The sequence below is a fragment of the Mus caroli genome, unplaced genomic scaffold (assembly GCF_978045245.1).
Source record: "Mus caroli unplaced genomic scaffold, Mus_caroli_1 scaffold_2, whole genome shotgun sequence".
NCBI classification, from domain to species: Eukaryota; Metazoa; Chordata; class Mammalia; order Rodentia; family Muridae; genus Mus; species Mus caroli.
The window spans coordinates 77,505,463-77,525,858 of NW_028227257.1; the positions used below are offsets into that span (position 1 = coordinate 77,505,463).

Here is a 20,396-nt window from a genome sequence, read left to right on the forward strand (position 1 = left end):
AGAGGAAACAGATTCTAAAAGATGAGCAACTCAGGAGGCAGAGGCAGAGGCAGAGGCAGAGGCAGAGGCAGAGGCAGAGGCAGAGGCAGAGGCAGAGGCAGAGGCAGAGGCAGAGGCAGAGGCAGAGGCAGAGGCAGAGGCAGAGGCAGAGGCAGAGGCAGAGGCAGAGGCAGAGGCAGAGGCAGAGGCAGAGGCAGAGGCAGAGGCAGAGGCAGAGGCAGAGGCAGAGGCAGAGAGATCTCTGTGAGTTCCATACCAGCTTGATCTATAAAGTGAGTACAGGAACAGCCAGGGCTACAGAGAGAAATCTTGTCTTGGGGAGGTGGGATGGGGTGGTGAGTTGGAGGGAAACAAACTGAGAGAGAGAGAGAGAGAGAGAGAGAGAGAGAGAGAGAGAGAGAGAGAGAGAGAGAGAGAAAGACAGGCAGAGGGCAGGATCTTTAGCTAACATTAATGATTAATCTCAACCCTGGAGCTGGTGCCATGGGATTTGATTCAACAAGTAGGTTTGGATGCCCTGCTACTTGAGTGGAGTAATGTTCGGCCTTCCTGAGACAGAACCACAAAGAAGACTCGGGCTGCATTTGCCAGACTGGCAGGGAAAAGCAGTAATCTGAAAGTTGACTTCATCACAGTCTGTATCTGCCACAGTGGACCTTTTTCCTGCCGACCTGTGATGACTGAGGCATCACTGTCGGGTACACCCTAAGCACAGGCAGAAAGCCCCAGGCTTTTGTTAAATGTTGAGTATTACTTGTTTCCAAGGACAAAGGATCCTAGGAAATGCAAATTCGGAATGAAGGCAGTTGGGGAGGGCTGCACAGGAAGATGGGGAGAGGCTGTCTTGCTCATCTTCATCCTGTCTGGGTCACAACCAGACAAAAGGGAACAGGGAGGTGCAGGGTGCTTTATAGAAGACACATACCTGGTGTTGGGATGTACCCTCTGAGGTTGGAGGCTTAGAGACTTCAGACTAGGAATTTAAGTGGAGACGCAAGAGGAAGTCTCTCCCTTGGCAGGATGCAGTACTGAGAGTTTGCTATTTGCCATGGCTCTAGCAGTGGGGAGTGCCCATCTTTAAGTCAGTTCTCCCTGCATTTCAATCTTTTCTGTTTCTTTGCTACTGTTTTTGCTGTTTCCATTCTTTTTGGGGTTACAGAACTTAAGAGTTTGCTTTCAGTTGACTCACTTTTACTTATTAATTTTTTTCACATCAAAATCACATAGCTTAAAACAATGATGATCTACACTTGAAATCATCTCGCATGTCACCTGAGATGGTTTCATGTCACCTGAGATGGTGTGTTTCCCTCTGAGGAATATGAGCCTGGGATAGAGAACTGGCAATGATTTTTGACAAAGAGAATGAATTGGATGCTGTTTTGAGAAGGTCACAGATGCAAGGAAGTCCAGAATAGGGCATATAAGCTGTATGTGCATGTGTTTGTGTGTGCCAGGGAGGGGAGAAGGGAGAAAGGAGGGAGGGAGGGAGGGAGGGAGGGAGGGAGGGAGGGAGGGAGGGAAGGAGGGAGGCTGAGAGAAGTGGGGGAGGGAGAGAGACTCAGATACAACTGTGACTAAGATGGTAAGACATTTTCCAAGTGGATTTTGCCGTCATTGGGTTGATTATAAGCCCCCAATCCTCCCTCTCTTTGGGTGACCATCTTTTCCAGAAGTTCTGCCCTGTGCATGGTGGATGCCATGAAGAAGAAGGGAAATACGGGGAATGGAAGGCTCGGCTCTAGACTTCATCGTGACCTGCAGAACTCTGGATGTCTGGCAGTTACACCTTCACTGGTATAGTTTTTGTGGCTTTCTAGGTTCATCTTACTTGATTCTAAGAGAATGCTCCCCTCAGCCAAGGCTCAAGTTCACAGAGCTTTGTCCTCCTCCTCAGCTTGGCCTTTAGTCCTCAAGTTAAGTTGACCTACTAAGCTGGGAGAAAAAAAATGGATTAGCAAAAGTGAGGTGCTTGCCAGGGGTACCCCTCCCTCACCATGACCACACAACCTTGAGCTCTAAGACTGGATTCCCTGAGGTTTTCTGCCCTGGTGATTCTAGAAACTTCTGAAGAGCTATAGGCCAATGAGTCTGAGGGCCATAAAGAAGGCTTTGAAATTTTTTGGTGTTGATGGGAAAAATCCAACAACATTGTCTCAGTGTTGACGGAAAGGAGTCTACAGGGAGTGGGGCTTGCCTGTCTGTAGTCTCTTCTTGTTGGAGTGACTCCATTCTCTTCTCTTCTTATAGCATTCTTTTCTTATTAATTTGAAACCATGTGTGCGTTCATGTAAATGTGCATGTGGAGGTTAGAGGTCAATTTCAAGCGTCTTCTATGACTCTGTACCTTACTCTTCTGACAGGATCTCTCACTGAACCTGCACATCAACAACCAGCTAGGCTGGCTGCACAGTGCACTTCATGCATCTTCCCGTCTTGTCGTCCCCAGGGACAGTGTTATAGGCACATAGGACCATGCCTGATTCTTTTTTTTTTTTTTAGATTTATTTATTTATTATATGTAAGTACACTGTAGCTGTCTTCAGACACTTCAGTAGAGGGTGTCAGATCTTGTTAGGATGGTTGTGAGCCACCATGTGGTTGCTGGGATCAGAACTCAGGAAGAACAGTCGATGCTCTTAACCGCTAAGCCATCTTTCCAGCCCCACCATGCCTGATTCTTAAGTGGGGCTCTGAACCAAGGTACTCAGGCTTGTGGGCAGGTATGTTACCGAGAGAGCCATATCCCCTGCCTATCTTAGGCCATTCTTTTCAGAATCCCAGAGCCTTTGTGGTTTCCACTGTAAGGAGTTTTATGCATACTGTGGCTGGTCCCTCTTGTTGGCATTGTGCTCTCAACAGAAGTTTTCACATGCACTGACTATGCAGATTTGGTTCTGTTTGTAGCTAAGTTCCTTATTTCGGTTTTACTGTACACCCACCTACACTATATATATGTATATACATACATATACATTCTCTCTCTCTCTCTCTCTATATATATATATATATATATATATTTTTTTTTTTTTTTCAGAATTTCAGAGCTGTTAGCCTCCAAATCATGACTTGTATCAAACCTCCTTGGGTCAATGTCATGAAAGAAGTTACCTGTCAAAATAGGACTGTTTGGCATATAGCCTGTGCAGAGAGCAGGAAACTGACTGATTTCAAACCCTGAACTAACACGCGATTACTAAGAGTTAGGATGGGGAGAGAAGAGAGAGAGAAAAAAAAATCAGAGACATGTCCCAACATCAGCAGGGAGATTTCATCTGGATTTCCCCCAAATAGGAAATTATTCAGAAATAATTCCAGAGGTTTCTTTCCTGCCTCTTACCAGCCCACAGGTGCAAATGTTTTGAATAGCCTGAATGGATAACTTATTTATACAAATGAGTATTTTGCATAGTCCCTGTAGATGTGCCTGTCTCCTTTCTGATAGCACTTCTGGGAGTTTTGAGATGCGATGCATTTGGTCCAAGGGCATGGACAGTGCTAGCTTTATCTGGAAGACGGTTTTCAGAATGGCTGTCTGGGTGGTCACTCTGAGACACCAGAAGCTGGTTGTGCGATGGCCACAGGATAGTGACCTTCTCTCCCAGCTTGGTTTCCTTGCTGTCCTCGGTCCCTGCTGTGATCACTGTCACAGCCCCCTCTGCTCTGTTCCTCAATTTGTTTCCAGATGTCAGAGACTTCTCACATGGCATTTAGCCTATCCAATGCCACCAAGCCTGGTGATCAGCGGGGTGACCTTTGTGTCAAAAGACCCTCATAACTTCCCGCACAACACAAAATCCCTACTTTTGCAGTGGGTTTTCCCCTCAATTTTTATTCTGAACATTCAGCTTTTCCAGTATTTGATATTGAAACACAGGGGCTGGAGACTGGTCCCTAAGATCCAGGTCTGTCACCACAGTTTAGACTTGTTCACATTGGTGTCTAGTTTTAGTTTGGTCCTCCATTCATTCACTTGCTTTTACTTGTTTGAGACAAGGTCTCACTCTGCAGCCCTGGCTGGAGTTCAGTCATATGCTATAGACATCCTTTCATTAATTTTTTATTTAGGGTTCCATGATAGTGGGAAGGGCAATCTTAAGCAAAGCCTAACCTATGAAAGCAACTGATAATTGTACAATGGGATAACGGGAGTTAAAAACAAGATATTGTGTGTTTGAAAACTGCTGAGAACAGATTACAACTGCTCTTACTCCAAAAAATGCTAAATTTGTGTGTTCATGCATATGTTAATTAGTTTGATTTATTCATTCCACAAGGCATACCAAAGCATCATGTTGTATACCTTAGATATATTCAATTTTAATTCATCTGTTATAAAGAGACACAGAGGGTGGGAAAGCCTGCTCTAATTATGAAAAGCTTTTCCCTATAGAGAAAAGAAAATTCTGGTTACAGAAAATTTGTCTGGCAGAGGTCAACTTTTGCTTGGTCTTCTGGCCCTTTCTGAGACTGAGAATTGGTCCTGAGAGTCTGGGAGTAGTTTGATTCGAGAACCAGAGTGATTGTCCCCACAGTGGAGTTGGGACAGTGTGTGAGGCTGGTCCTGAGGGAAGATAAAGCCAGAGAGGGATTAGCAAGATAATACACTGTAGAAGAGGTAAGGCCGGGGCAATGGTGCTGGGCAGGAATAGAGAGAGGGCTTCTGGGTAGGAATTTAGGGTACTTCTGTTTTTTTTTTCTTTAGTGCTTAAGTAGGGCTGGAGACATGTTCAAATGATGGAGAAAGCTGTCTGTCTGTCTGTCTGCCTGCCTGTCTGCCTGCCTGTGTCTCTCCATCTGTCTCTTGCCACACTGAGCACTCAGCATCACTGGCTCCTCCCTACTTCCCAGTGAGGCTGTCTCTCACCTCAGCAGTGCGCAGGCCTTGCTCAGCAGCTGGTGGGTGCACAGATGTGATGGTGATAGCCACAGAGAGCTCTGTGCAAACACTCCGTGCAAACGTGAGGACAACAGTCAACCTATGACCTCCCCAAGAAACAGGCGGCCACTTTCAGGGCCCGTGAGATCATTGCAGAGTCCAGAAATCTAATCATTAATGTTCAGAACTTGAGAGGATGGTAAGAGGTGAGAAGCCTCCTACCACCTGACCTGTCGGGAAGATGAGGCAGGTTTCTATTCGGAGTATTTGTGTTTCTAGAGACCTTATGTACATCATATGTATGATGTCTAGTTCCTTATTTGGCTATAACCAGGCTAATAAATGACTGACTTTCTGCCCCCTGTTATACATGGAGGCACACACACACACACACACACACACACACACACACACAGAGAGAGAGAGAGAGAGAGAGAGAGAGAGAGAGAGAGAGAGAGAGAGAGAGAATATTTCTTGTTCCTGTTCAGCTTGTGTTAAACTTTTGTTTGTCTTTTATTACATATCACACTCAGTAGATCCAGACCAGCAGGAGAGAATGAGAGACAGCAATATACACAGACACACATTTGCTTTCAAAGATGAATATAGACTTCTAGTTAGGGTCTGAAGTGTAAAGCCAGTGAGCATCTGCCTTTGTGCAAAACAAGGACATCACTGCCTTTGGCCTTGTAATGACATCGGGGCCTTGTCTGAGCCTTGGAGCCCTTAAGGCTTGCTGATCTCAGAGAGACTCTCGGTTTAGCAGTTAGGTCCCTCTGATTCTTACCGTGTGAGTGTGTGTGTGTGTGGTGTTTGTTATGCCTGTGTGTATACACTTGAGTGCTTGTGCACACAGAGGCCAGAGGTTGACATTTTCTTCAGTGGCTCCCCACCTTAGGTTCTGAGACAGGAACTGTCAGTGACTCAGCAGGACTAGCTGACCAGCAAGCCACAGGGAACCTTTTGTCATCCCTAGTGCTAGGATTGTAGGTGCATGCTACCGCACCTGGCATTTTACCTGGGCACAGTGGATCTGAACGAAAGTCCTCATGTTTGTACAGTAGGCACTTCACTGAGACGTCTTGCCTCAGGACTTGACTCAGAGGCTCTATGTCTTTGTCCAAGTCCAATGCCTGGCAGGTTTCTACTCAGAGTATGCGTGTTTCTAGAGACCTTAGTACAGTTCCTGGTTCTATTTCCTTCTTATCTGTCTTCCAGAGAACCTGAGAAACATAGAGTGAATGATAGAAATCTGTGATGATAATGACACTCTGCCCAATTCTTCTTCATCTACCTACCTACCTACCTACCTACCTACCAGCACTGTCTTTTTGAAATTGACTATCAGGTAAATGACTTCATCTGGAGGAGTTTCTCTATGAATGAATGCCTAGGAATCTCTCTCTCTCTCTCTCTCTCTCTCTCTCCCTAAGAGGGAAAGTACTGTTTTAGCTATTGATTTTCTTCTAGAAAGGTAAGTTTAGTCCCAAGTAAAGAAAACAATCAATATTTAATACAGACCCACTAATTATAAGACACTTGGTTAGGTAATATATATTAATATATGTATACATATATATTCATATGTGTATTAATATATACAGCTGTGGAGGTACATATATATATATATATATATATATATATATATATATATACACACATATACATACATATATATACACATCCACAGTAGCTGTGGCTATAAGGTGACATCCCACCTCCACCAATGTCCCAGATTGTCCCTTCTCAGGAGTGTCCATCTAGCTTATTAGAATTAGTGTAAAAGGAATGGAAGCAGAAATAGTCTTGCCTCATCTTGATATTAAAAGGCCCATAACTAAGAGTGGCTGGGCCTGGGCTACGGAGCCACAAATTTTAGGTATTTGCATTTGATGTACCCCTTACCAGACTCTGCTGTTTCAGGTGAAGGTCACACAAAAGTGTGGAGAAGGCTAAGGTTGCTTCCCTAGAGGCACCCTCCGCTCCCCCCCCCCCCCGCCCCCGCCCCCAGCAAACACCCTATGGTGGGTGGAGTTAGGGCAGCTTGATTCATCTCTCCAGCAAAACTCCAGCTGGCTGTTCCCTGGGGCCTCTCAGATCTGGAGCTGATAGACTAATTGGGGCTAATATGATAATGGGCAGTGATGACATTTACTGTTTTTATAAGGCCCAGGGCATACATTTGCATGTCAACAGAGCCTTTGGCAGCTAGATAAGGTTGAACTGCAGGGGAGGTGGGTTTATTTGCTGGAGGATAGAGATGCAGAGCAGCTTCACAGAGTCACTTCAAACCCTAAACATTAAGGATGCCAATACCTCCTTTAAAGACCTACTCTCTTCCAAGACCCCTCCAAACCCACCCTTGCCTCACCTCTGTCTTTTGAACCTGGAACTTCTCTGAATTCATGGTGCTTAAACCAAGCAACAAGTACAAGAGAACATTGAAGCTGGCTGGCTCCTACCCCAGTCAGCAGCACAACAACCATTTGGGTTTTGTTTTTTCCATGAACTTTTGCATACACGCACACACTTTTTTTTTGTCACAGAAGGAACTGAGTTGTGATCACAAACTCTTCTTTTTGCCAAACTCCTTCCTGTCTTCCCACAGAGGGAGAAGAGCCTCGCCGAGTTCAACAAACCTGCCAGGGGGATTGCTTTGCTCATAGAAGGCTGGTGTCCAGGAAGACCCAGAAGAGAAAGTTAATGGTTAGGGGATTGTATTTTTCCTGGCCAGGGTAGTCGCTCACCTGTGCAGGTGGAGAAACATGTGGGACCCAGTGAAGCAAGAATAGGAAACTCCCTGTGCACCCTTAGCTCACTCAGGGGGTGGGGATATGTGAAATCCGTAGGTCCCCTCAGCAGTTCATATCTTGCTCAGACTGGCATTTGGTTTTCTCTTTTCTGGATCCTACAGGGAGGGCTGATAATATGTACGATGCATCGTGTAAGGGTCAAGGGGAAGGGAAGACAAGCTGGTCCCCCAGCCCTTGTCTGGCTGAGGATTGTTGCCCAAAGACATTTCATAGTGGCCCCTCCCTTTCAGGACTGTCCGATCCTCCGAGGTGCTTACCTGGGACTGGGGGAAGCCTCTGCAATTGTCAAGAGTCACTACAAAGAGTTGGTCATGATGCCCAGAGACAGAATGGACTAGAAGCTCCTTCCACGCTGGGTACCTGCACAGCCAGGGCAAAGATCTTGATGACATAGGAGAGAACTAAATACAGGTTAGAAAATGAGCCGGATGTTTAAGAGCACCTCAGGCCCTCTTCCTTCATTTGCTTGACGGGGACTTGGACTTGGCTTTTCTACTCCCCCTTCCTCACAGCATCTTTGAGGAGCGAGATACTTTTCACCTGAAACTGCCTCTAAGCTGAAAAGTACAGTCACCAGCAAATCAATTCCTCATCCATTAACAGGTTGTCTCTGTTCTTGAGACACAGGCATAACCTGGTTAGACCTGTTTTGTTTGAACACTAACGTGTGAGTTGGCCAAATGCAAATGAGCCAATGTTTGTAATCCTTTATTTTATTTTTTTAAAGGGCCGGGCAGCCAATCAGAGGAGGGGGAAGTGACTTAGGGAATTCCCGGTTGGTGGCTTATTGCTTAACATCCTACAAAATGATTTTAAATTATTGTCATATGCATTTATCTTCACTCTGATGAGAGCTCAGACGTGATAAGGCCGTGGCTCCCCATCCTGGTAGGAGCTGGTGTGATAGCTTCCTGCCTTCTTCTTCATCAACAGAGCCATAGGACTTCCCATCCAGAATCTTTAGGTAAATGAGGTAAGTCCTCGCTTTTAAACTTCTTTTGAACCTGAGATTCAAACACCTGCTTGGTGGAAAGACAAGCTGTCTTGAAGCAGACAGGTGAAAATAAACCTGAGGCAGCTGGCAGGAAGTCGAGCTTGTGTTCCCGGGGCTCCCCCACTGGGTCTTGTTAGAGTTTATCTGGGTGAGAGCAGCTGGGTTACTCGTGTGAGAGTGTTATCTGTGAATTCCCTACATTGTCTGGACTGCCAATCAGTGAGAGTCTAAAAGCCCCTGGTTTCTCTCTGCCCATGTGGTATGTATGCCAGAGCTATATCCCTGGGTTAGATTTTTCTGGGACAAAAAAGCAAACGGAGACAGGTGACTCTGATGTCGTTCAGTGACGAGCTGGCTGGCTAAGGGCTGGTAGGGCTCAGGGTGAGCTTATGGTCTCACAGTCTAGAGGTGTCTTGGCTGATATTTCTTCTGACTCAGGAGCTATAGGGAAAAGCCAATTCACCTTTAGTGTATTCCAGTTTGAGGAAATAGGTGTAGATAGGTAAAAGAATCTATATTCACAAAGGCGGCAGGAGTCAGGCTGCCAAGGTTAGGCAGGTGGTACTCTTAAAAATGATCCTAGGCAAAAAGAAAACTCAACTTAGGTAGATGATTTTTACCGTATCACAAGAGGACAGACCAACCCTTTGTTTTTCCACAATGGAATACTATGACCAGACAGGCAGACATGACTCACCAGCAACAAATGTCCTCGATGCAGGGACTCTTTTGATTTTGTTTGTACACTATGAACAAGTGTTGGTCTCAGTGTGGATCGAGCCGAGATCAGTGGGGGAATGAATCTTGTTGGTTCATGAGAGCAACAAAGTGGCAAGGCCATGTTTATTTTCTTGTCTTCCTTGGGACTCTCTGAAATCTGCTGTGTGACAATACATGTTCTAGATGAAGCATAAAATTCTCTGAGTCCTCAGGTGTCTCTATTGTTTTTCCACATTGATCTCAGGGAGAATCGGGGAGTTCGGAGTCTGAGATTTCTGATGGAAACATCAATTGGCTCTGTGGGCACTGGTGTGAGGATTTATCAAGGCAATATCTTTCAATGAATAAGGAGAAGTCAGGGATCAGGAATGGCTGGGCGCTACTTTCCTTGAGGTCCAGGGAAGAGTCAATTTCTACAGAAGAGATAAAGTTTCTTTTTTCTCTTTACAGAAGAGATAAAGAGAATTTCACAGTTGAGAATGCTATTAGAATATGGAGCCACGTGGGACTAGTTTCTGCTGCATCACTGGAGAGTGGCGTTTAAGAACTGTGGTGGGAGAGACTGGAGTTATTTGGAAGTTTATAACCACATTTAAACACTACCAACTCTTACGAGTACCACCTCCCATGTTTCTATTTCATTGGGCAGAGACGTTAAGAGAGCAATCTTGAGGAAGCTGTGTTAGAAGTTCTGTGACCACTCATGAGACCCTTATCCAGGACCTCTTCCCGTAGTCGTGGGTATGGAAGTGTGTTTGACCCAGGCCTCGTTTATGCAAAAGGTCCCAGAGTCAATAACATTTTTTGTTGTTGTTGTGTGTGCTAAAAATTATATTACCTATATCCACACAAGCTTTCTGATGTTTTCCTTGTTATATTATTATAATACTGCGATTTCTTATGTAAATACCTTGGGTCTTTCTAAACTTCTGATAAGCCCCACTCATACCTATGACTCCATGTTTGTGGGTACCCTCAGGGTCTCCCATTCATTGGCTGGTGTTACCTCAGTCCTCTTTCAATACCTTTGAAGGCCTGAGAAAAAACAGAACTGAGACTTCAGCTCTGTTCTTGCTGGTATTCGGTTAGCTAGTTGGTATTATTAGCAGGTCAGAGGTGAGTGCTTTGGGGCCGTGTTCTGCTCTAAGGAAGTGGGATTTTGCTTTCCGGACCCTTACTAGGTTTTATTTCCTTCTGATATCCTCCGCTCTTTGGGGATTTGAGAACTAGGCTGTGTTCATCGTGCTTTCTTGCGTCTTTAACAGGTAAGAATGTTGTTTCATATTGTATTATCACATACGGTTTTGGAGGCTTACACAAGAGCTCACTCAGTCTCCTTTCCCTTTGGACGGAGGCCTCCCTAGGCCTTTTAAAACAGATATCGCTTCTGAAGACTTGTGGGAGGTGAGGTGGGGTGGGTACTGTAACACCAAAACAGAGCTCGACAACACACGGGGCTCGGGAGTGAGGGAACCTGAATTTCAATGCCACCATTTTGCTGGTGTTTTAAGCCATTTCTCCGGTTCAGCTGGCTCTCCTCTTCATGGAACTGAAGCCACAGACTTTTCTGTTGTGGGTGGGGCCCCGGTTGGAAGCATTGGCTTGGTGTTTCAAGACCATACACTCTGCCCCTGCTTCTGTTACTATTAATTGAGCACAGAACTTTCAGCTTGGGTAAGACAAATCTGTAGTGGGGTCACCCTCGGAGCAGTGAGGCAGGAGGCTGCCACACTGGCCAACTTTCCTTAAATTGGTTCCCTACAGCTGATGGGAGAGGATAGATAATTCATTTTATTGACATTTTTATACTTAACTGTTTATAAAATGGTTTTAAGCGGTACAATTTATTCTAAGGAACAGGATTTTGCTCTTATTAAAATTTGTGATTTTTTTTTTAAATGTTGGTCAGAATTTTAGAGGGCCAGGTACTAAGATATGCAGGAAATTGTCGATGTCATGGAGAGAATGGTTGTTCATGATAGTTTATCTTAGGATGGGATATATTTTCTAGCCAAATGGCATCATGGTGAAGAAGCCAAGATGGTCGGCAGTAGACAATTCTATCAGTCCTTTATAGTCAGTTGATGAAAACTTCTTTACCTTTCAGTCAGGAACAAGGATTATTTTTTAGGGATCTTTCCTGAGGCTGTCTCTGTCTTTGGAGTGATCAGAGTATACAGAACAGGGAAGGTGGTTGGTGGGACAGTGCTCACCAAGGCAGCGAGGAGACCTGGCAAGGCTGTGTGGCCCAGACCAATATATTGCACATCTCTGGGTTTGAGTTTCCTCTTTTGTACATCCTGATTATTTTAAAGATATGTTTGAACTTACAGATTCTGTCAGCTATGGTGACCAAGGATGGGGGCACCACTATGTTGAGGGTTGGAAGGATTAGCGTCTATGAGAACAGAGAGAGGGGTAACAGATGTCCAGAGATAGGAAGATTACTGGGGGCTCTTAAAGGTCTCCTTTAGGGTCTTCAGAACTTTGACTGAGACTGGTGAGGTATGTAGCTGGCACCTGGCACCTTCAGAAGGGGTCTCAGCGGCTAATGCTATGGCATCCTAACCCATGGGCCCAGAGCTGGTGAGATAGCAGACTTGGGCAGCTTATGATCAATAGAGAGCAGGTGATTTGTGACTAGCATTTGAAGAGGCACCTCGGCTACCACGGGATCAGCCCGAGGTGAGCCTTCCACACATTGGCATCCACTCCGCCTGAGCTACATTAGTTTGTCCATGGGCAACTGAGCAGATGAGAAAGATATGGACCCTGTCCTAGAGGAAGACTCGATGGTAATCATGGGGGCGACAGGGCTGGTTGGGCCAACCTGAAGCCCATGCTGTTCCCAGATGGCTCAGCTCTGGATCTGCAGCAGACAGAGCTTATAACCGGGTCAAGCAGAGTGCCCCACTTAAAGAGGCTCCTAGGGTATTAATTGACTCAGTTTTAAAAAGAGACGTCCTGTTAAATGCTCCTTTGAAAATGATTTCACTAGCACCTAACCACAGTCTGTCTTTGGCTTGCCTTCTGGGCCTGGGCTCCTTATCACCTGGTCACTGGCCTCAGTTGTATTCCCTCTCCTGATCTCTCATTTACTCCCTAGCATTGTAGTCATTGGTGAGGAGTTTTGGACTATTTGCTTACATTATGATGTGTCCAGGGGCAACCAAAACATGTTTTCTGATGTTACAAGCTTAAAATAAAAAGGAGCGAAGAGCCAAACAGATAATTGTGTTCCTGTAAAAAGGGACCGAACATCCCACTAACCCCACTATTTTACTGTGAAAACTTATCTCAGATAACCTTGTCTAGCTGCACGGTTTCTTTGATGATGTAACTGTGGGGAAGCTGAAGCGGCTTATCTGCTGTTTCTTGCTCTCCTTGTGTCACAGACTCATGATAAGCAGACTCCGGGACTAGGACCTTAAGCTGGGTATGGATCGGAGAAACTTTAGTTAATATTAACCCTTCCCCCACCTGATACCACCGTAACCCTGATGAGCCTATCAGAATAAGAGAGGGTTTTCCTTGTGTCTGACGACAGAGTGCTGAACGTGGCCACTGTGCAGTTCACCCCGGGATCTCTCTTAGGAGCTTTAACAAGCTCTCTCTCGGTAGGGCTGCTGTTACCATCTGGAGGAAAAGTTGAGTGCATTTTGAAGGGGGAGAGCTAATGTCACTTCTGCTTCCAGGTGACTGCTGTCCAGGCTTGTTTTGGCTTTGTGTGGGCTGTAGATTTAGCCTGAAATTCAGGGTATGCCTAACATTTTTTTTTTAAAGATTTATTTATTTATTTAAATGAGAACACTGTGGTGTCACACCAGAAGAGGGCATCAGATCCCATTACAGATGGTTGTGAGCCACCATGTGGTTGCTGGGAATTGAACTCAGGACCTCTGAAAGAGCAGTCAGTGCTCTTAATTTAACCACAGAGCCATCTCTTCGGCTCTAACTTTGTTCCCTTTAAGAAATTAAAGAGCAGCTAGTTGCAATTCAGACATCTTCCCTCTACTGGCCAGAGGCTTGTGGGACTTTGTGAAAAAAGACTGCTTGTGTCTGAAGGGGTGGGCAGCATTGGGTTCTCATAGCTGGGGCCAAGGGTTTGCTGGGGTGTGATAAGATGAAGCCTGGGTATAGAGTCAGAATACCTGGCTTTAAATTGGACACTGTCCCTGGATGGTTGAGTGCCTCTGGGTGAATTCTGTAAATGTTAGCATCTAAGACTCCTCATCTGGAAAATGGGATAATAACATCTACTGTGCAGGGCTAGTAAGGAGTAAATTAAGCAAAGAACGTGAAAGCACCCAGACAATGCTCATGAATAATTTGTAGTAATGATTTGTAGGCTGGGGCCTACATAAAAGTATTCAATCTAGGTGTTGGAGCAGGAGTGTTAAATTCCAGTTTTGTTTTCGGTTTACCTTTTCCTGTGACGATTCTAAACTCTGACCTTGGGGAAGAAAAACCGGATATTTAATTTTTACTGGAGATAGTGGGTTTCAGGAAACAAACAGGATGGTCCGCATTAATAGGAGACCTCCAAGTTGATCCTTACGTTGAGCTGGCTTCAAGCCACAGCACACAAGGGATGGGTTTGGCATTTCTATCCTGTGCCCGGATACCTCACATGTAGGAGGCCCTAGAAGAAGTGTCTTTCTTTTGGTTGTCCACCAGATAGTTCTGCTGTGTGAAATGGTTCTCATTCCTACAGTTCTTGAGAATTTCCCTAGATACCTCCTGAGCACTGCGGCAAAAAACATTAACCGTGGGCGTCTGGAGGCTTTGGCCAGCGTGTGGGTGTGGTGGATGTGCAGCTGCTTATTTTGCTGAGATCTTGTGGATCTGCCTCTCAGTAAATTGTTGAGATGTTGGAGACAACTGTTAAATCCTTTCTAAAGACCAAGTTGAACAAATAATCCTTGCTTATTAGTAAAACATCCAGAGTTCTAACCTCATTTCCAAAGGAAGAAATTCAGGGGAACCTGGGAAAAATGATATTATTTTCAATAACTCTAAATTATAATTTAACACATCCTCTTAGTATGAATATAGGCAAATCTCCTCATTACTATTAGCTGGTACAGTGATTATTTTCAAGACAAATCATTAATATTTTTATATCATATTGCACTTGTTACAGAAATATTAATGTATTAACATCTTCCTTCACAGAGGTAATTAGATGTGGGACAGATGTTCTAATTCAGTGTGTTAATGAAGCACACATTGTAATATCACACACTTAGCATAATTAAGAGTGAGGCTCACAAGCTTTGATAGAGTGCACCAGGATCCACGGAGAACTAATGGAGATGAGGACGTAGGGCACAGCATTCTCTGGCATAGGAAATGACCACTGAGTAGATCAACAGTCCATATTCTTCACCACGACAGCAGAATGTGTTCTTTCTGCTTGTAGACCATGGCCTTGGTGTTGTGGATATATTTGGGTGCAGGGCATAGAGAGGAGAGTAATGATAACACTAATATTAATAACTACTGTTTGCCGAGTGTCTGCTGTAGGATAGGGTTTCCAGTGTGTTCAACTTTATATCTGTTTTATCCTCTAAACAATCTGAGAAGGCAAGATCATGGGGCATCCAGAAAAGAGCATTCCACCCTCAGTGATGATAGAGACTTGATGTGGTAAAGGCAAATGTTAGGGCTGTTGTCTTGGAGGCAGCCAGCATCAGAGGTGACTTATATGTTTATGTAGGTATGGCCCCTGTTACATAGAGTCTGGTTTTAGGAAGACTATTTCATTTAATATCCTGTTGCTATGCTTTTGACCTGCATATTCATATATTCATATTTCTCTCTTTCCCTCCCTCTCCTCTCCTCTCCTCTCCTCTCCTCTCCTCTCCTCTCCTCTCCTCTCCTCTCCTCTCCTCTCCTCTCCTCTCTCCTTTCCTTCTCCGTCTCCCCACTATGTAGCTAGGGCTGGCCTGGTGCTCACTGTATAGACCAGGCTGCCTCAAACTCCTTACCCTCTTGTGTCTGTGTCTCAAGTGTTATCATTAGAGCATGCGCTATCATACCTAGCTTAACGTACTTAATAAGGCTTCACCAAGGAGCTCTTCTTTTCCTTTTGCCCTGAGACCTGCATTCTGTAGCTTATGGTGCCTTTCATCAGGGTGAGGCTTTTGAAATCGTGATAATTCCTGGGGCCTGGTAGTCTGGGAAGTTGCTTTGGAGGACATTGTCCATGCTCATCTTCCTCATCAAAGGAACCTCGGAGCAAGCCTGAGGCTTGGGTCAGAAGAGGGGAAGACGGAGTTGCAGAGTTGAGTTGGTGAATTCCTTTTAAGTTTACACTGAAAGTTTCCTTTGAAACAAGCAGGGGAGGGGCCGAGTCATTGTTAGTGTTGTGAAACTGAATTCCCGGGAAAGCCTTTGTGGGGTTGAGGTGCTCACCTTCATGGTGGGCTTTCATTTTCTCATTTCCAGAGAGCTTCTTCCACACATAGACCACTGAGTTAAAGCAGTTAAGCGGAGTTATGGAAAGCTTTGCTGGATCTCTCTTGGTGGAAATTAGGCTCCCAGACGACACACCCAGTTCCTTTAGGTTCTGAGGTATTCCCAGCACTTGCAGGTCTTCCCTCATACTTCTGGTGCCCTCCGAAGGAACTCTAATTTCTCCTTAATTTTCTTCAGCATTTCCTGCTACTATTAGGGCTCATTTGTTAAGGCCAATAAGTCTGAGGTGGCTTTCAGCAGCCACTTTAACCCCTGAATCTACCTGGGGCTTTCAACAGGAAGTAGGAGTGAAGGGTTTGCTTTGGTTCGGTGCTGGGGATCGAATCAAGGGGCTCTTACAAGCACAGCATGTGCATCTCACTGGTGGACATCTTCAGCGGCTCCACTACTCAAGTTGAAGGTTTCGTGAATCTGTCTGGAGGACCATGAGTCAGAATGTAGTAGGAACTAGCTCCCATGTGCTCAAGGACACCTCTCCTTCTTGAGTACAGGATGACCAGCAAGTCTCCTCATTACATTTAGTGGGGAAAAATCAATAAGCCATCTTGACATGCTTTTAAATGAAAAGTATGAGGTCCTAGGAGACTGATGTCTCCTTTTTAGTGACAGAATGATCCATTTCCAAAGCTATAAAGATCTCCGAGGCTTCCCCCACCCCTTTCCTAATTCACTTACAGGATGCCCTTTCTATTTACTAAATCAGCAGGTAAGATTTTGAAATTCACTGTGCCTTTTTTATTTATAAAATGGAGTTTTTTTTTTTTTTTTTAGTACGTTATGTTTGACATTCTCATGAGGATTCCAGGAGATTATTAATGTGCGGTTTGGCTCCATTCAGTCTACACAAATATGAACTGCCTTCTCTATCTTAGTTGTTGTTGTTGTTTTGTAATTATACAGTTTGTGAGACTTCAGATCAGTGGCTGTTCGCTTGACATTTTGGTATTTTCTTGGGAGGAAACTTGACTCTTGAATTGGTCAGATCCATTGTCTTAGTCCATCCCAGTCCCTCCCTGCCTCCAGTCCCCACCCCTTCCCTCCCTCCACCCTTCCCGCATTCCTGTGCAGTTGGTCTTACTTATTTTCAGTCAATGAAGGGTGCTGTTAAACCTTTTCTTCTTCTGCTGCCTGATTTGATGTGAGGAACTCCACTCCCTGCCCTGTTCATGACAAGAATGCTTGGGAGTGCTCAGTCAGCCATGTCCCACCTGTGCTGGATCACCCTGTCCTTAACACTCAGAAGAGAAGGCACAAATCCTGCCTGGTCCTCAGCCCCTCCCTACTGCTCTCTGACCCTTTAAACCCCTGGTAATGGGCCTGTGGTCCAGAGAAGGCTGGGAAGGAGGTGTTTTTGTGGGGAGCCATGTATATTGCCTATGACTATGCATGAAATGAAATATGAAGACACTTTCTTTGACCGTGTGTTGAAGGTTGGGTGATGATGCCACTGGCTAATTGATGTCGTTCATCATCTCTGTTGAATGACATGTTTAGTACTTGGTGGCCCTTTAAGGCTTAAATCATCATGGGTTTTTGACAGACTAATGAGAAATGAGAATATCGTGTTGTTTGGCTTACAGAAGAAATCGCACTGTAATCTTCTCAGATTCATTTCACCCTGGGACTTGGGATCTCAGAGCCTGATGCAGAACATGAGGGGAGCTTTTACAAGCCTGGTTTTGGTATAAGTATGGACAGCCTCATTTCTGAGATGGGAGTGCCATAGTCTAGGGATTAGGCTAGATGTTGGGCACCTGCGAGAAAGGCTGGACTGAGACTGGGGATGTATGTGCTAAGTCTCCACTCTAGCTACCTAGTAACCCATAGACCAACATCTCCTCCCTAAGCACCCTGCATTTCAGAAGTCGATCATTTGAAGAGTGTGGTTTGAGGTTGAATCACCCTCCAGGAGTCCCTTCTTCACCCTTGTTCATCTCATTCCTGATCTGAACCTGGCTAGCTGGAGGCTGGCCATATCACTCTGCAGACCTTGGACACCCCTCAGTGCCCTTGCAAACCAGCCAATGGAAAAGTACAAAGTCTTCTAGCTCCTGAGCCTTGCCCGCTCCCAGTGGCCTATTTGATACCTCCTTTTCTTCAGGGGAGTGGGAGGATAGCATCATAACCGAAAGGACAGGGTTTTCTCTGGTTTTATAGGAAAAACAAATTGGCATGAAGACTGAGTCAAACCAGCTCAGGCTGTTTGGGCAGATGCCTTTCTTTGCTTTTTTTTTTTTTTTCTGTTTATTTTCCAACAAATCAATGCTTAACTGCATTGTTATCGGAGTAGAGCAACAGGTGCAAAAAAATAATCCTGCTGCCAACTCAAATGAAGAGGTAGGGTTTATCCCCTCTGGGAGGTATTCCGAAGATAACAGAAGCCCCTGCCAGCAACTGAATTAACAGCTCTGTGTACGGTGGGTTTTATGTTAACAACCTACTCCTAACCCTCTGACACATAAACACGCCATTGTCTGGGGCAGAGACCTGCAGCCATGCTGACAACCTGCTGCTTTATTCTGCCCCAAGTGGAGATTGGTTTTGGCTGAGGCTTCTTTGTGAAACTCAGAGGTGTTATCCTGTCTGCCAACTCCATGTCTAAGTGAGGGTTTTCTCAGAGGGCAAGGGTATGGGGTTGCTGGAGAGGTGGGGACTCAACTTGCTTTTTAAATTTGTTGAAATTCTTTCCATGACTACTTCTCCCCAAATAACAGAGAGAGTTCCCTGGCTGTCTCTGCTCTTGCTCCCGTTCTATTATCAAGGTGATGAAGGAGCTCAGGGGTCTTTGGAAAGATCTGTTATTGTTTTGAAAGTGTGTCTTGGCTGATAATCTATTCGTGCAGGGCTACATCTGTATCTTGTTCACATTCCCCCACCCCCACCCCCAGCATCAAGCAGGATGCAATACATCTAGTATATATGTTAATTGGAAGAGACCAGTAAATATTTGTAATAGTTGAACAAGTATTTCTCAGAGATAAGTTTCCTTCACCTGAAGGCTGATTCATCAATTTTGAAGGGTGTAAGGCTTAGCACCTAGGTGGTTAAATAATCTTTTAAAAGTGGAGGTGGGGCTGAGTCAGGTCAGGGATCACAGCAGCCAGTCATAAGAGCCTTTTGAATTAATGCAACAACAAAACAAACATAAGGGCTATCTAGAAATTCCGGGTTCTGTGATGAGAGCAGCTGTTCAGTCTTCAGAGATGCACACGTATAAGTAACTATACACCTAGGAATGTGGCAGTTTGGGGGTCCTGGGCATCAGACTCTGTGTCACACTGGCAAACAGAATAGCAATGGGCTCTCTACAGACAGACTGAACCTTGAATCCTCTGGATGGAATCTTTTGTCTCTGACCTTCCATGAGCAGTTCCATGTTTATGGACATTTCATTTAAGACTGATGTCTCGAAAGTCACCTGGTGGTGAGAGATTGAAGTGAGAGCAGGTAAGTTTACAGAGCAGACGTTTTCAGCTGGGAGAGTGCTCGAGGACTCTAACAGAGGGCCTTAGAACCGCAGATCGTGGGTAGGATCCCATGCAGTTTGAAGCTCCACTCTTCCTTGGGTGGTGAGCACGCTCCACAAGAGAGTCAGTCCCTGTTTCTCAAGCTAATTTGAAAGGTGGTGGTTGTAGGAGTCATCTGTGATGTTTAAGCCACCACATCTCTTACAGTCCATCCTAGGCTGCGGGAAGAACGAGGCCTGTGTCTTTACTATATTTTCTTTACCTTATAGTCATTGGCCTTTTAAAATCCTAAGGGGGCCTTAGCAAGGAGACAGATTTTTGAGGTTCAGAGGTGCTAAGGAAAATGTCAAGTTCTTAAAAATTACACACCTAGGATGTGACTTGGTTCCTGCTTCAGGTGCCACTGGCAAGAGACAGTAGAGCCTTTCTTGCTCCCAGTGGGAGGCATCAAGGCAGCACCAATGCCAGGTAAGAGAACAGAGTTGAAACCTTGCAAAACCTAGGTTTGCTAACCCGTGTCTGCCATGAGGTTTCTTTAGAATTCTAATGTCACATGAGCACAGAGCTTTACTTTATGTTTTATACTAACTATATTGGTATCCATGGTAACTATCATGATGTCCATAGATCTTTAGGTATCAGCAGCTGATCCTTAGAAAACCTGAGGCCCATAGAACAGAAGTGTTGAAGCAGAAACATACGCACGTTTTTTGGTAGAGGGAGAGAACAATTACTTCTCTTGAGGCCTCAAAGGGCTCTGTGACCTTTGGTGATTCAATCTTGTCCCGGCTTGTCATATCTGAATGAAATTGACAGAGGTACTCTGTGGGTTATTTCAGACAATCTCGTGTTTTGATCAGTTTTGGTGCCTGCCACTGTCAGTATGTACCATCTTGTCTGGATCTGGCACCAAGGCTGATAGAGGTCAGCACGATGTGACTATTTCCCAAAGGCTTACTGTCAATAAGGTGTATCTGCCAAACAGCCATCCTCTCTCTCCCCATATTGTAGGAAAATGCTCAGTGTTCTAGGAATAATATTCC

The 20,396-nt window shown here is 45.0% G+C and overlaps 1 protein-coding gene across 4 annotated transcripts in view; it reads left to right on the plus strand.

Annotated features, from left to right (window-relative positions):
* Positions 1–8,479: 8,479 nt before the first annotated feature.
* Ehf (ETS homologous factor) overlaps positions 8,480–20,396 on the plus strand; it is a 40,016-nt gene continuing 28,099 nt past the window's right edge. Inside the window, exon 1 of one of the 4 annotated variants that reach the window (XM_085834616.1) lies at positions 8,480–8,665. The gene's annotated coding sequence lies outside the window, so the exon portion shown is untranslated. Of the gene's footprint in view, positions 8,666–10,649; positions 10,672–19,077; positions 19,334–20,396 lie in introns of those variants that run through there. The other 3 variants (XM_021156032.2, XM_085834614.1, XM_085834615.1) reach the window with 3 other exon arrangements.